The sequence below is a fragment of the Ixodes scapularis genome, unplaced genomic scaffold, assembly GCF_016920785.2.
Source record: "Ixodes scapularis isolate PalLabHiFi unplaced genomic scaffold, ASM1692078v2 PGA_scaffold3__209_contigs__length_174095766, whole genome shotgun sequence".
Taxonomy (NCBI): Eukaryota; Metazoa; Arthropoda; class Arachnida; order Ixodida; family Ixodidae; genus Ixodes; species Ixodes scapularis.
Genome location: NW_024609868.1, coordinates 146,956,737 through 146,967,455, shown reverse-complemented (window position 1 = coordinate 146,967,455; position 10,719 = coordinate 146,956,737). Strand labels below are relative to the sequence as shown.

General features: G+C 46.4%; 1 pseudogene; it reads left to right on the top strand.

Annotated features, from left to right (window-relative positions):
• Positions 1-5,127: 5,127 nt before the first annotated feature.
• Positions 5,128-9,266, top strand: LOC120850065 (annotated as a pseudogene).
• The last annotated feature ends 1,453 nt before the right edge of the window (positions 9,267-10,719 follow it).

The following is a 10,719-nucleotide window of genomic DNA, read 5'->3' as shown; positions in this document are numbered from 1 at the left end:
AATTGTAATGTAATGTCATTACTTTTAGTCTGCGGTAATTTGTAATGTAATTTAATTACATTTTTGCAGTATTCAGAAAAATAATTAGTGGTGTAATTTAACTACTTTTTTAAAAGTAATTTTGCCATCTCTGTTTATGAGATGTTAACATTGCATAACCTTTCATTTTTAAGTTGTCTTGCTTGTATTTTTCACTCCTGCTTAGACTCTAAAAAGACTAACAATATTCTCAAATAAAATACAAATTGTGAATTCCTTAGCGCAACAATTAGCAAGCATTTTGCAAAAGCTTTTTAGACGTTTAAACTATGGGCATCCTCTAAATACCCAGGTGGATTACTTATTCCAAAATGTTACTTTGTTTTACCAAATTTATGCTGATTTATATATACATCTTTCCGATATTTATTAAAACATAAAATGCTTTTTAACGGTACTCCCAATCACAAATTTGCGCGCGTCCGTTCGTGAATTTTCCGCTAAATTTAGCGGGGAAGCGGATGTCACGTGACCTATACACCAATTCAGTTTCCCCGCTAAATTTAGCGAGAAATTCGATGTCACGTGACCTGATGTCATGGGACCTAGAACAATTCAGTTACTTCGCTAAATTTAAGGGAAAATGGACATCATGTGACGTATACACCAACTCAGTTTTCCCGCTAAATATGGCGGGAAAATTCACGTCACGTATACACCAATTCAGTTTCCCCGCTAAATTTGGCGGGCAAATTGATGTCAGGTAACCTGAAGTCGCATGAACTATACACCAATGTAGTTTACCCGCTAAATTTATCGGTCAAACTGACGTCACGTGACACGACCTATACTACGGAAGACTGCATCCAGCCTTCTAAACAAATTAAAATTGATTATTTCTTAAACACTCAATTTCTTGCATCATAGTGCTTGGAAGGTAAACATAGCCGCCAATTTTTTATTAACCAGTCTTGCATAGACTCTCAGATTTACCCACGACTGATTCATACAAAAGCGTTCAAGTGTGACTGACTGCATTGCATCCACTTGTAACCGCTTTTTGCGAAGGCTCCCTACGGGGGAGCCAGATTTGCGCGTTCAGCCACCTTGAAATCTTAAGTCATGCGGGAAGCCACTCTTCGTGCACGTAGGAGCCATGCTTTGTCGATTGCGGCCGGTCACGTGACTGAATTCGGCGTATAGCGGCGCAGCGCGCGCCTCAGCGCGTGGAAAACTCGAGGAGGAGGAGGCAAAAGGCAGGAGAACGTATACGCCGGGCTTGTGCAACTACAGTGTCCTAGAAGTTGGGTAGTGGGCTCACCGCCCTATCTCCCCCGTGTATTGCGCTGAAACGGTTGATGTCGAAAACGCCGGAGGTAAAGCCAGCGGCTGCTAGGGGCGCACCAGTAGATTCCTCCTGAAAATTCTAACGCCCGCTGCCCGCTCTGTGCTCAAATTTATATAGTTACCTTACCGTGATTGATTCAGAGGCAAACATGAAACAAACGATTGGTAAGAGCTGCCTAGCCGACCTGGTCTGGCCTATGTGCGCTGGAAAGTTTCAAGAGGAAACGCTTACAGCGCCACCGCCACGTCGACATTAATCGCGTCAGGCCGAGTCGTCCCGTGAGCCCACTACAACTCCCTAGGCCACCGTAGTGCAACGTCGACGAAGCCACTTTCGTGCATGACGCAGGATTCTTTGCTCCTCACGTGATCGATCTCGGCAAATAGTGCCGGGAGACACATGGAAAGCAGACGCCCAACTCGAGTTTCTCCTCCCCTTCTTTTTCACCTACAACGCATACAACCATGTTGAATAACCTGAGACTGGGGCAGAAGTGAACACACACACCTCACATGCACCCTTACTATATTAACGCATACAACAACACGGTCTCAGGGCGCCGCCATCTTGCTCAGTTGGATGCGCTTGGGCGCGGCCAGTGCGATTAAATAAGCTCACTTCAGAGTAACGACACTTCCCCATCTTGTGGCTTAAAATCATGGTTGCCAGTTATCTGAAGCTTTATCTGAAATTACGGGAAACGCTCTAATAGATCATCAATACAAGATAGGCATAGTATCATGTAAGACTACAGCTTTTTACCATTAATTCATACTTCAAACCATGCTTTCATAAAACTACCTTCCATCCTCTGTGGTAACTTTGTACACCTTGTTTAAAACTGCCCTAACAATTTCACAATTTTAGTATTGACCTCAAAGCTAATTATATACATTATTAGAATTTATTGTTTTTTTTTACATACCACCCTTTTTTTTCGGAAAAATGTCCTGGCAGTGGTGGGGGTATTTGAAATAAATGAAATCTCCGCCTTCCAGGAATGTCCTTTTATACCGCTTCTTTTTATCTTTGTTACCGAAGCTTTCGCAACTAGCAAAGTCTTGTTGAAGCGTCACAGAGTCCTCTCTCCTGTCACATTGTTTTATTGCTCTTTGTGGAGCCTTTGTAGTTAGCGAAGTCTTCTTAAAGCATCTCAAATTCCTCACCAAACCTTTTTTTTTCTTCTTCATTTGCGTTGTGTAGCCGGCGGAGCTCACGACGCAGGTGTTTGGCAGCCAGCCAAAAAGGCCAGCTCCCTTCGACCTTGCCACGCTTCACTCACTTTTTCCCAGGCTAAATCAAGGTTAGGTTCAGTAAGGATTTAATTCTGCATTAAAATGCTCATCATTTCGCTGACTCACTTCATCAATCAAATGATCCAGTTGTGCTTCGAATGAAATAGTGAATTCGCATCACTAGCTTCAAGACTGCCACAAAAAGTGGTCGTCGTGGCTTTCGCTTGCACTGTGAAGGTTATGAATGAAGCAGTGTTATTCGATTCAAACTACTATTCGCACATTCCTACAGTATACGTTTTTCCTTCGCTGCAATTAAACCCCAATGCCTCTATCAAAACGCACTTGCCTTCAGCAACCACAGTGTAAAGTTAGGAGAGGACAAAATGTTCATCCGCGTGCTGCAGCATGTCATTCAACACACGTGGAGTAGACATCACTATCAGGTGCGTCTCACTTCGCCGCAGCGCAGCCGCTGCCAATAGGAAAAGCTCTCCCCCAGAGTGCGATGGTGCACATGGAGGCGAAACACTTTGTGAATGTTGATGTTTCAACTCTGCCATGCAGTAAAAAAAACAAAAAAACAAAAAAAAAACAGACAGCAGTTAGTACATATACGGCCCTCTTACCCCCTCTCCCACTTCCCCGGAAGCGGCCTTCCGATTCTTCCAGCGAACAAAAGAGCAATTGTGAGGGGTGGAAATTCTTCTGTCTGCCATGACGAATAAAGGAGAGGGGGGGGGGGGGGGGGTGCACCTTCACTCTTACACGCTCTAGTTGAAATGTGGTGGAGCCAGTGTGCAAATAGCCCCCCAACCACTTCCGGTTGTGAACTAGACGGCGGATTTCGCAGTATTTGCGAAATCAAATATACACACTATCTTCTGGAAACGGCCACTTATAGCACTGTCAGACTTAATTCACTCTAATGATAAAGGAATGATGAGTAAAAAAGTTAGGAAATATACGTGAACCGGAAATGTGCCAGAGCTACCCAATAGATGGCGCCACCGACTTTGTTGCCAAACAAAAATGGGCGAGCGAAAGCCAAAGCCTCGATGAAAGCGACTGTTGCCAGTGTTGCGACGTAGTGTTGCTGGGAGAAATTGCCCTGTCTGAAGCGGGCCACGTCTAGCTGTCATCACAACCACCACAGGGGTGTCACGTGAAAATATTACCTCCGATTGACTGCTGTTGCTTCAGACGTATCCGAGTTGTCAGAGTTGCTCGACCGTTCCGAGCCGGACTGTGTTGCAGCGCGAGGATATAGGGGAATCCGGGGAATAAACCGCCTGCAACACCAAAATTGCTGGGAAAATTGCCCCATCTGAAGCAGGCTTAGGCAGCCACAGAAGTGACAAGGTAAAGAAGGCAGGGAATTTCAGTTGGAAAGGTCAAGTAATGAAACTTAACATTGTATCTGCAAAGGAATGAATCAAATTAAGTGTATGCCCGTGCTCCAAAAGTTACCCTTGCTGCTCCTAAATATAAACTTTAGCTGCTCTGAAATGACTCAGACCGATCACATCACAGCTCAGGCAAACTTCAGTGTTCCAAAACCTATTCAGAAGCTGTGGTTTCTAAAGCAAGACCTTTGTCATTACTATGAAAACAACACTAACATCACACCAAGATGGCAACTGAAGTGCTGGGAATCGCGCAGAAAAAGGAAAAAAATTGAGCGTATCTTAAATGGATAAAGTAAAAGGACACAAAAGGCGCAGCGTGTCTTGGTGTGTGTTGGGTGTTTTAAGAGTTTTTCCGAGCTCGCGAGTCGTCAAAATTCCTCCAAATTCACCGTAATTAAAGTTTCCCGCTAAATTCAGCGGGGAAACACATTTTATTTTAACTTTTCAGTTACCCCTTTTTTATGGACTTTTTTTTTATATAAAACTATAGCCACTCTTTTCTACAAAATTCATGGAAAAAGCATTATGGTTGGAGCACCGTCAGTCTAAAAAATCAGCTTAAAGGGCAACTCCGATTGAAAAACGAAACCAAAATAAATGGCTGGTATAACTTTAGTGGCACGAAATATGGTCACCGCCGAAATGTTGCGTCAAAGTGAAGTCGCCTACTCCACTCAAACCAATTAAAGATGCGACCAGCTGCTCTTTAGCAGGTACCAGCGGGCTAGCTTTTAGTCAAGCAACACTGGGTGATGCAAACCGCAGCAGCCCCGTGACGTCACGTCGCGGCCGTGCAGCTAATGATCAGTGTTGACATCCCTCTCTAGCAGATAGTTTCGGTTTTGCTGTAGATGCCCGAAACTAAACTTTGAGCCGCGATACTTATCAAAAAAATTCACTCAATATCGAGAAAGAAAAAAAAAAGTGAAAGCCGTTTACAATTCCCTGTAACGCCGAATTGGAGCGCAGCTCTTGAGGAGGAGGAGGGAAGGGTACTGAGGGGAGGGTAGACCATTCCTCCTCCTCTCATTCTTGAATATGCTCCGGGGGGAGTCCCGTGACCTCGGGGGGGGGGGGGGGTGTCACGTGACTTCGGGGGGTCACGTCACTTGGGGAGTCACGCGACCTTGAGTGTCATGTGACCTTGGGGGATCACATGACCTTGGGGGGGGGGGGGTCACGTGACCTCGCGCAAAGCCTGTGCCTGTCAAGTCTCTCCCGGAGGGCCGTCGTCGTCATCGGCTTTACTCCTCCCTTCTTCTATCCTCCCCCTCTCTCTTTTTGATTTCCCCAACGCGAGAGGGCGCCGCGAAGTGAGGATTCAGCCGCCGAAGCAACACACCGTTCGGCGCTGTGAACTCGAAGGTGCGGGTGAACTTTCGCAACGTTCCCCTTGTTCCTACAACACTTTACTTTTGCAGTTGAGTCATTTTTTAGTTGGGTTTACGTTCACGAGCCCTTAATGGTCATTCACCGCTTCTCGAAAGGTAAGTGTACGCAGCACCTTCAAAATACTTGCAGTTTCAGCGGCAGCGCCCATGTGGGAGTCACATTGTGATGGCGCGTTTAACCTGACACGATATTACGGAAGTTATAGCGCTCTTCTATATACAGATTGTTTGTTAACAGTAAAAAAGAGCGCTAGAAAGGTTTCATTTGTACCGCTTCGGCGGATGAATGCTCGAAGCTCGCGAGACGTTTCGGTGCCTCGCAAGCGCCTCGCAAGGTTCAGGCATTCAGAAGCAGCACGGAGGCAACGAGTGCATGCTGGAGGAGTGCGGGACCGCTCGTTAATCCCCCCCCCGCGCTGCGCTTACTTTGCGGCGACAGTTTTGGCGGCTCATTACAAAAATGTGAACCCACTTGGCCCACCCGACTATTCGCTAGTGTCATTCGGTGAAACGTGGGCGTTCTCTAAAACGTCATTCGATCAAGTGAGTGCCTCCCATGCTGAAGCATATGGCTGGAGTCACAGTCTTGAGAAGAAACGCTCCGCGCCTCTTCTCGACACTTTTCTGAGGCCTCAGCAGTGTAGAGACTTCTTGTCATGCCAGCGACTGTAGCATTGTAGCTATGTACGGCCACATAAAGGAGTGAAACATAGGCAGTCTGTAATAAGCGCGACTTGTGTTCTCTTGAGCTTTCGAGGGCTTCAAAATAACTTTGCGTTCCTGCTGTTTCAGGAGCGAATGGCGTACTGTTGTGTACCGAACTGCTGCTCAAATGCCAAGAATATTCCTGGATTGTCTTTTCACGAAATTCCAGCAGATGAAGAGTTGAGCAAGAAGTGGATTTTGGTGATTCGACGTGACAATTGGACACCCAACAACTTCCAACTACAGCAAAGTGTGCAGCAAACACTTCAAAGAGACAGACTTTCTGGAGGGGAAGTATCGTCGTCTCAAGAAAGGGGCAGTTCCCTCGGTGTTTGAATGCTACCCCTTGCATCTCCAGCCCAAGACTAGGAAGGAAAGGGGTAGCTCAAGTATTAAAAAAAGATCCCTCTCCAGTGACACTGTTCCACAGAAGATCCTGAAATTATCAGATGGGACGCGATGCGTGCAGCAAGGGGATCCTCAACACACACCATCGGAACCTCTACCTACATCAGCAGAACCTCTGCCTACCCCATTGGAGCCTTCATCTGCATTATCGGAGCATCCACCTGTACCATCGGAGCCGCTGCCTACATCATCGAGAAGCTCCACAGCCAGGCATGCAACAGGAATTGAACCGACGGATTGGACTGCAGCCGACTCTGTAGGATTTGAAGTTGTTACACCGAAGTGCCAGCTAACACAGTGAACCAATTCCAGCAAGTTCGTGTCTTTACCACTAAAGACCAAAAAACACATGCTGACTGCAGGACAGCGTCCAGCTCGTTGGTCGTCGAAAGAAGGAAATGGAAGCGAAAGGAACGCAACCTCAAGAAACAAGTGGAAAGACTGCGAAAGACTGTGGACAGTTACAAAGAGGAACTCCACAAGCTGCGAGAGGACTGCCATGTCGCCGACCTGTCCTACATCAAGGAACAAGCAGCCGAAAAGCAACATTCTGCTATCTTTCTGCTTGAGCAGATTTCAAACTTCAGCCGAAAGAGGCCCTGTTGGTCTGAAGAAACCATCCGCCATTCAATTGTCCTGAGGCACCCTTCGACGAAACTGTACGAGCACATCCGAAAGGAAGGTTTTTTGAAGCTGCCATGCAGGAATACATTGCAGAATTATCTCGGAATTCCCAGCGGAGAAACTGGCTTCAATGGTCTCATCGACGCACGCCTGAAGGCTGAGACTGAGCGGCTGACAACACCCCAGTCCAGAGTTTGCTCACTTGTTTGTGACGAAATGCGCATAAAAGAAAGACTGCAATACAACAAACAGCAGGATTCTTTCGTTGGACACACTGAGATGGGAGTGGCCAACGACGCAAGTGCCGAGCCATTGTTGGCAAATTCACTATTGTGCTTTGTTCTCAATGGACTGTCAACGTCATTTCGAATTCCTGTTTCCTACTTCTTCACCAAAAGCCTCAACGGAAGCCAGTTGGCCACGCTCCTTGTGTTCGTGATGAAGAACGTCGAAGCGGCAGGCTTCCGAATCCTCCGCCTCGTCACGGACAACCACAAAGTCAATGTGAGCGCAATGAAAATCCTCTGTGGTGGCTTCCTCACATACCGGATTGAACATCCATGCAACTCGGAAAGACTGCTTTTTCTCAGCTTTGACTATTGCCATGTTTCGAAAAATGTAAGGTCACAGTTCCTTGCACGCGATATGGGTAACGATGGCGAGATCTCTTCATCACATATAAAAAAGATCTATGACATGCAAAAAAACTTGACTGTCAAGCCAGTAAGGTACCTAAGCAGGAAACATGTTTATCCGAACAACATTGAGAAAATGAATGTGGCGAGAGCAGTCGAAGTACTCTTAACAGATGTAACAGCCACGTTAAAGTATCTGAAAGACCAAGCTGGGCACTGTCATAACGACTCATTTGCTGACTGTGGACCATCGGTGACTTTCATGGAGGACATGTATCGGTGGTTTGTGCTTCACGACACAAGTAGCAAGAGTCAGCACATCCGCCGAAAATTCCCAGACGTCAGGCAGTATGACGATCCAGAGGATCCTAGACTGGAATGGCTAGAGACGACACTGCCACTGTATCTTGAGGACCTCAGCAAGAGAGCGAATACTCCACACCAGTTCCTAAGCAAGGAGACCTACGAAGCTCTGCTAATGACCAGCTATTCGACCGTTGCTTGCGTCCGGCACCTCCTGACTAAGGAGCACTTTCTGTTCGTTCTGACACGAAAATTTGGCAGTGACTGCATCGAGTCGCTCTTTGGAACTCTTAGACGGGCATTGGGATGTAATGGCCAGCTGGATGTGAGGTCTGCTATGGCAGGCCTAGAAAAGATCCTCAAGACAGGGATTGTGACGGCCCCCGCATCCTGCAACGTTGCACATGATGATGCCCCACCACACCTCCAAGGACTTCGAGCTGTGCAAGCACGAACATCCCAAGAACAAGCGGTGACAATCTCGAGGGACGCTGCATTTATTTTGAAAAGATTGAGGGTGTCACAAGTTCAAGCTCATCTACCAACGTTGCAACTTTCAGCAACTGTTCATGTTGGTGGATACATAGCCCGCGTGGTTAGTGAGCAGATGGGCTGTGAAAGCTGTTGTACAGTGACAGCAAAGCCAAGATGCAACCAACCCCTGCAGAAGTTGACGCATTACCAGGACAGAGGAGGACTTCTGTATCTGTCAGATGAACCCCTTCATGTGCTCGACACGCTCAGGGCGTTTGTCGAGGTGATCCTCAAAGAGAACCCAAGACTGAAAAATCCTTTGACAGTGCTTTTAAAAGTTGCTGTGCCAGCCATCTCCTCGTCGCCTCTTCTGAGATGCGAAAGAAGTGAAGACACCGATCATAGGAAGAGATTCTGCGAACTCGTGGCCACGAGATTTATGAAGCCACTGCTTGTGAATTTTGCCTTCATGAAGACCGACAAAAACGATGTGTACAAGGCATTTGCCACCAAGCCAGCGTCTCGCAAATATGTAAAGCTGTAGGAAAAAATGTGAACTGGATGCTTACAGATGCAACTGGCATGAAAAGTAAACCCTGTATTGTATATCTTTAACATCCATTGTCTCTTACTCGAATTGTATTGAACCCAAAGATGTTTCCTACAGTTGTGTATAGAATATACTCTAAATTGTAATATATTACATCTTGCCTTTCCATTTGCAGAAAGCCATTAAGTATGTTCCAACTTGATAAGCCTTGTCAATTGAGGACATAGTGGCAATAAATGACTTGCCCCTATAAGCTGTCGTCTGGCTGGGTGAAACGTAAAATTGATAATTTCCGACGAGGTTAAGTGTTATTTGACAATTTCAATATTGCAGTTGGAACAAGCACATTGACGAAAAATCGTCTTTGCTCAGTTGTCGATTTTTGGATCCATTAGATATGGCCACACTGCTCACAGAAATACTACCGTATTTGCACGAATATAACGCGACCACGAATATAACGCGAGGGCAGTTTTTGATGCCCCCAAAAAGAAAAAAAAATATTATTACTATTATAACGCGAACCGATGCCGCGTCAATTTCTCGCACTCGGGGGCATAGCAGAAGTGAAAAGTCAATGGAAATAGAAGAAATATCAGTTTATGTTTTGACTGCACTCATCCTCACTGCTCAGGTCCTTCCGTTTACAATCCACTTGGCGACTACGCAGGTATGCAGCAGCACGGCACCTGCTTGTCTGGTAGTTCTTTTTTCTTCCGTGGGAGCTCCTCGGCAGCCCACAATCCAAACAAGGCGCGGAAGCAGAAGCACCAACACACAAACACCAGACCACTCTTGAGCAGAAACTAAACAATGCGCTGGCAGAAAAAAGACTGCTGAACCCGATACACGATCACACTTCTTGTTCTGATCCCTCTTCGTAAACAAATGCCTCGTGTTGCACGATTGGGTAAACGCGGTCTTGGCTTGGCTTGTGTTGACTTGACTTGGCCCGGCTTGGCTTGGCTCGAATTGGCCAGTGCCCGCATTCCCGTATGGCGCGCGCGCGTGCGGCGTGCGCGCGTTGTAAGAACACAAAAGCGATAAAAATGCTTTTTTATGTTTTCTATTCGCCCCTTCACGTGGCCCAATGGCTAGAAAATGCCCCTCCACACCCCCACTTCTTTTTCCATTGGATCTTTTGCATTGAGCCGGAGGGATGACTTTCTCCTCTGGCTTTCTCCAGACTCTCGCGCCTCGTGGCTGAACTCGATTCCGAATATAACGCGAGGTGCGTTTTGGAGCCCGTAATTTCGGAAAAAAACTCGCGTTATATTCGTGCAAATACGGTATACTTTGTCATTTAATGCTAAATTTCATGTGGCGTCCTTCAATATTCTGTAAATGTGGTGTTTGTAATGACGTAGTGATGTCAGGGTCGCGTGAAAACTGTCCACGCTGTCCAAATCTAAGCTATTCCGGCTCCGTTTGCCGTTGCGGCATCACTCGCAGCAATGCAAGTAAGATGGTTAAAAGGAAGAAAAGTGCAATTGGGGGGACGCTATTAGGTTCGCTTAAAAAACTTTCGGTAAGCAACGCTGTCAGGTTATTAACGTAGGCAAACCTCAACAGTAAAAACACGAAATATACCCGGCAAACATGGTTAGACCATTCAGCTGCGCCTTTCAAACGCCTCGGGAGCTATTGTGTCGTCTGTT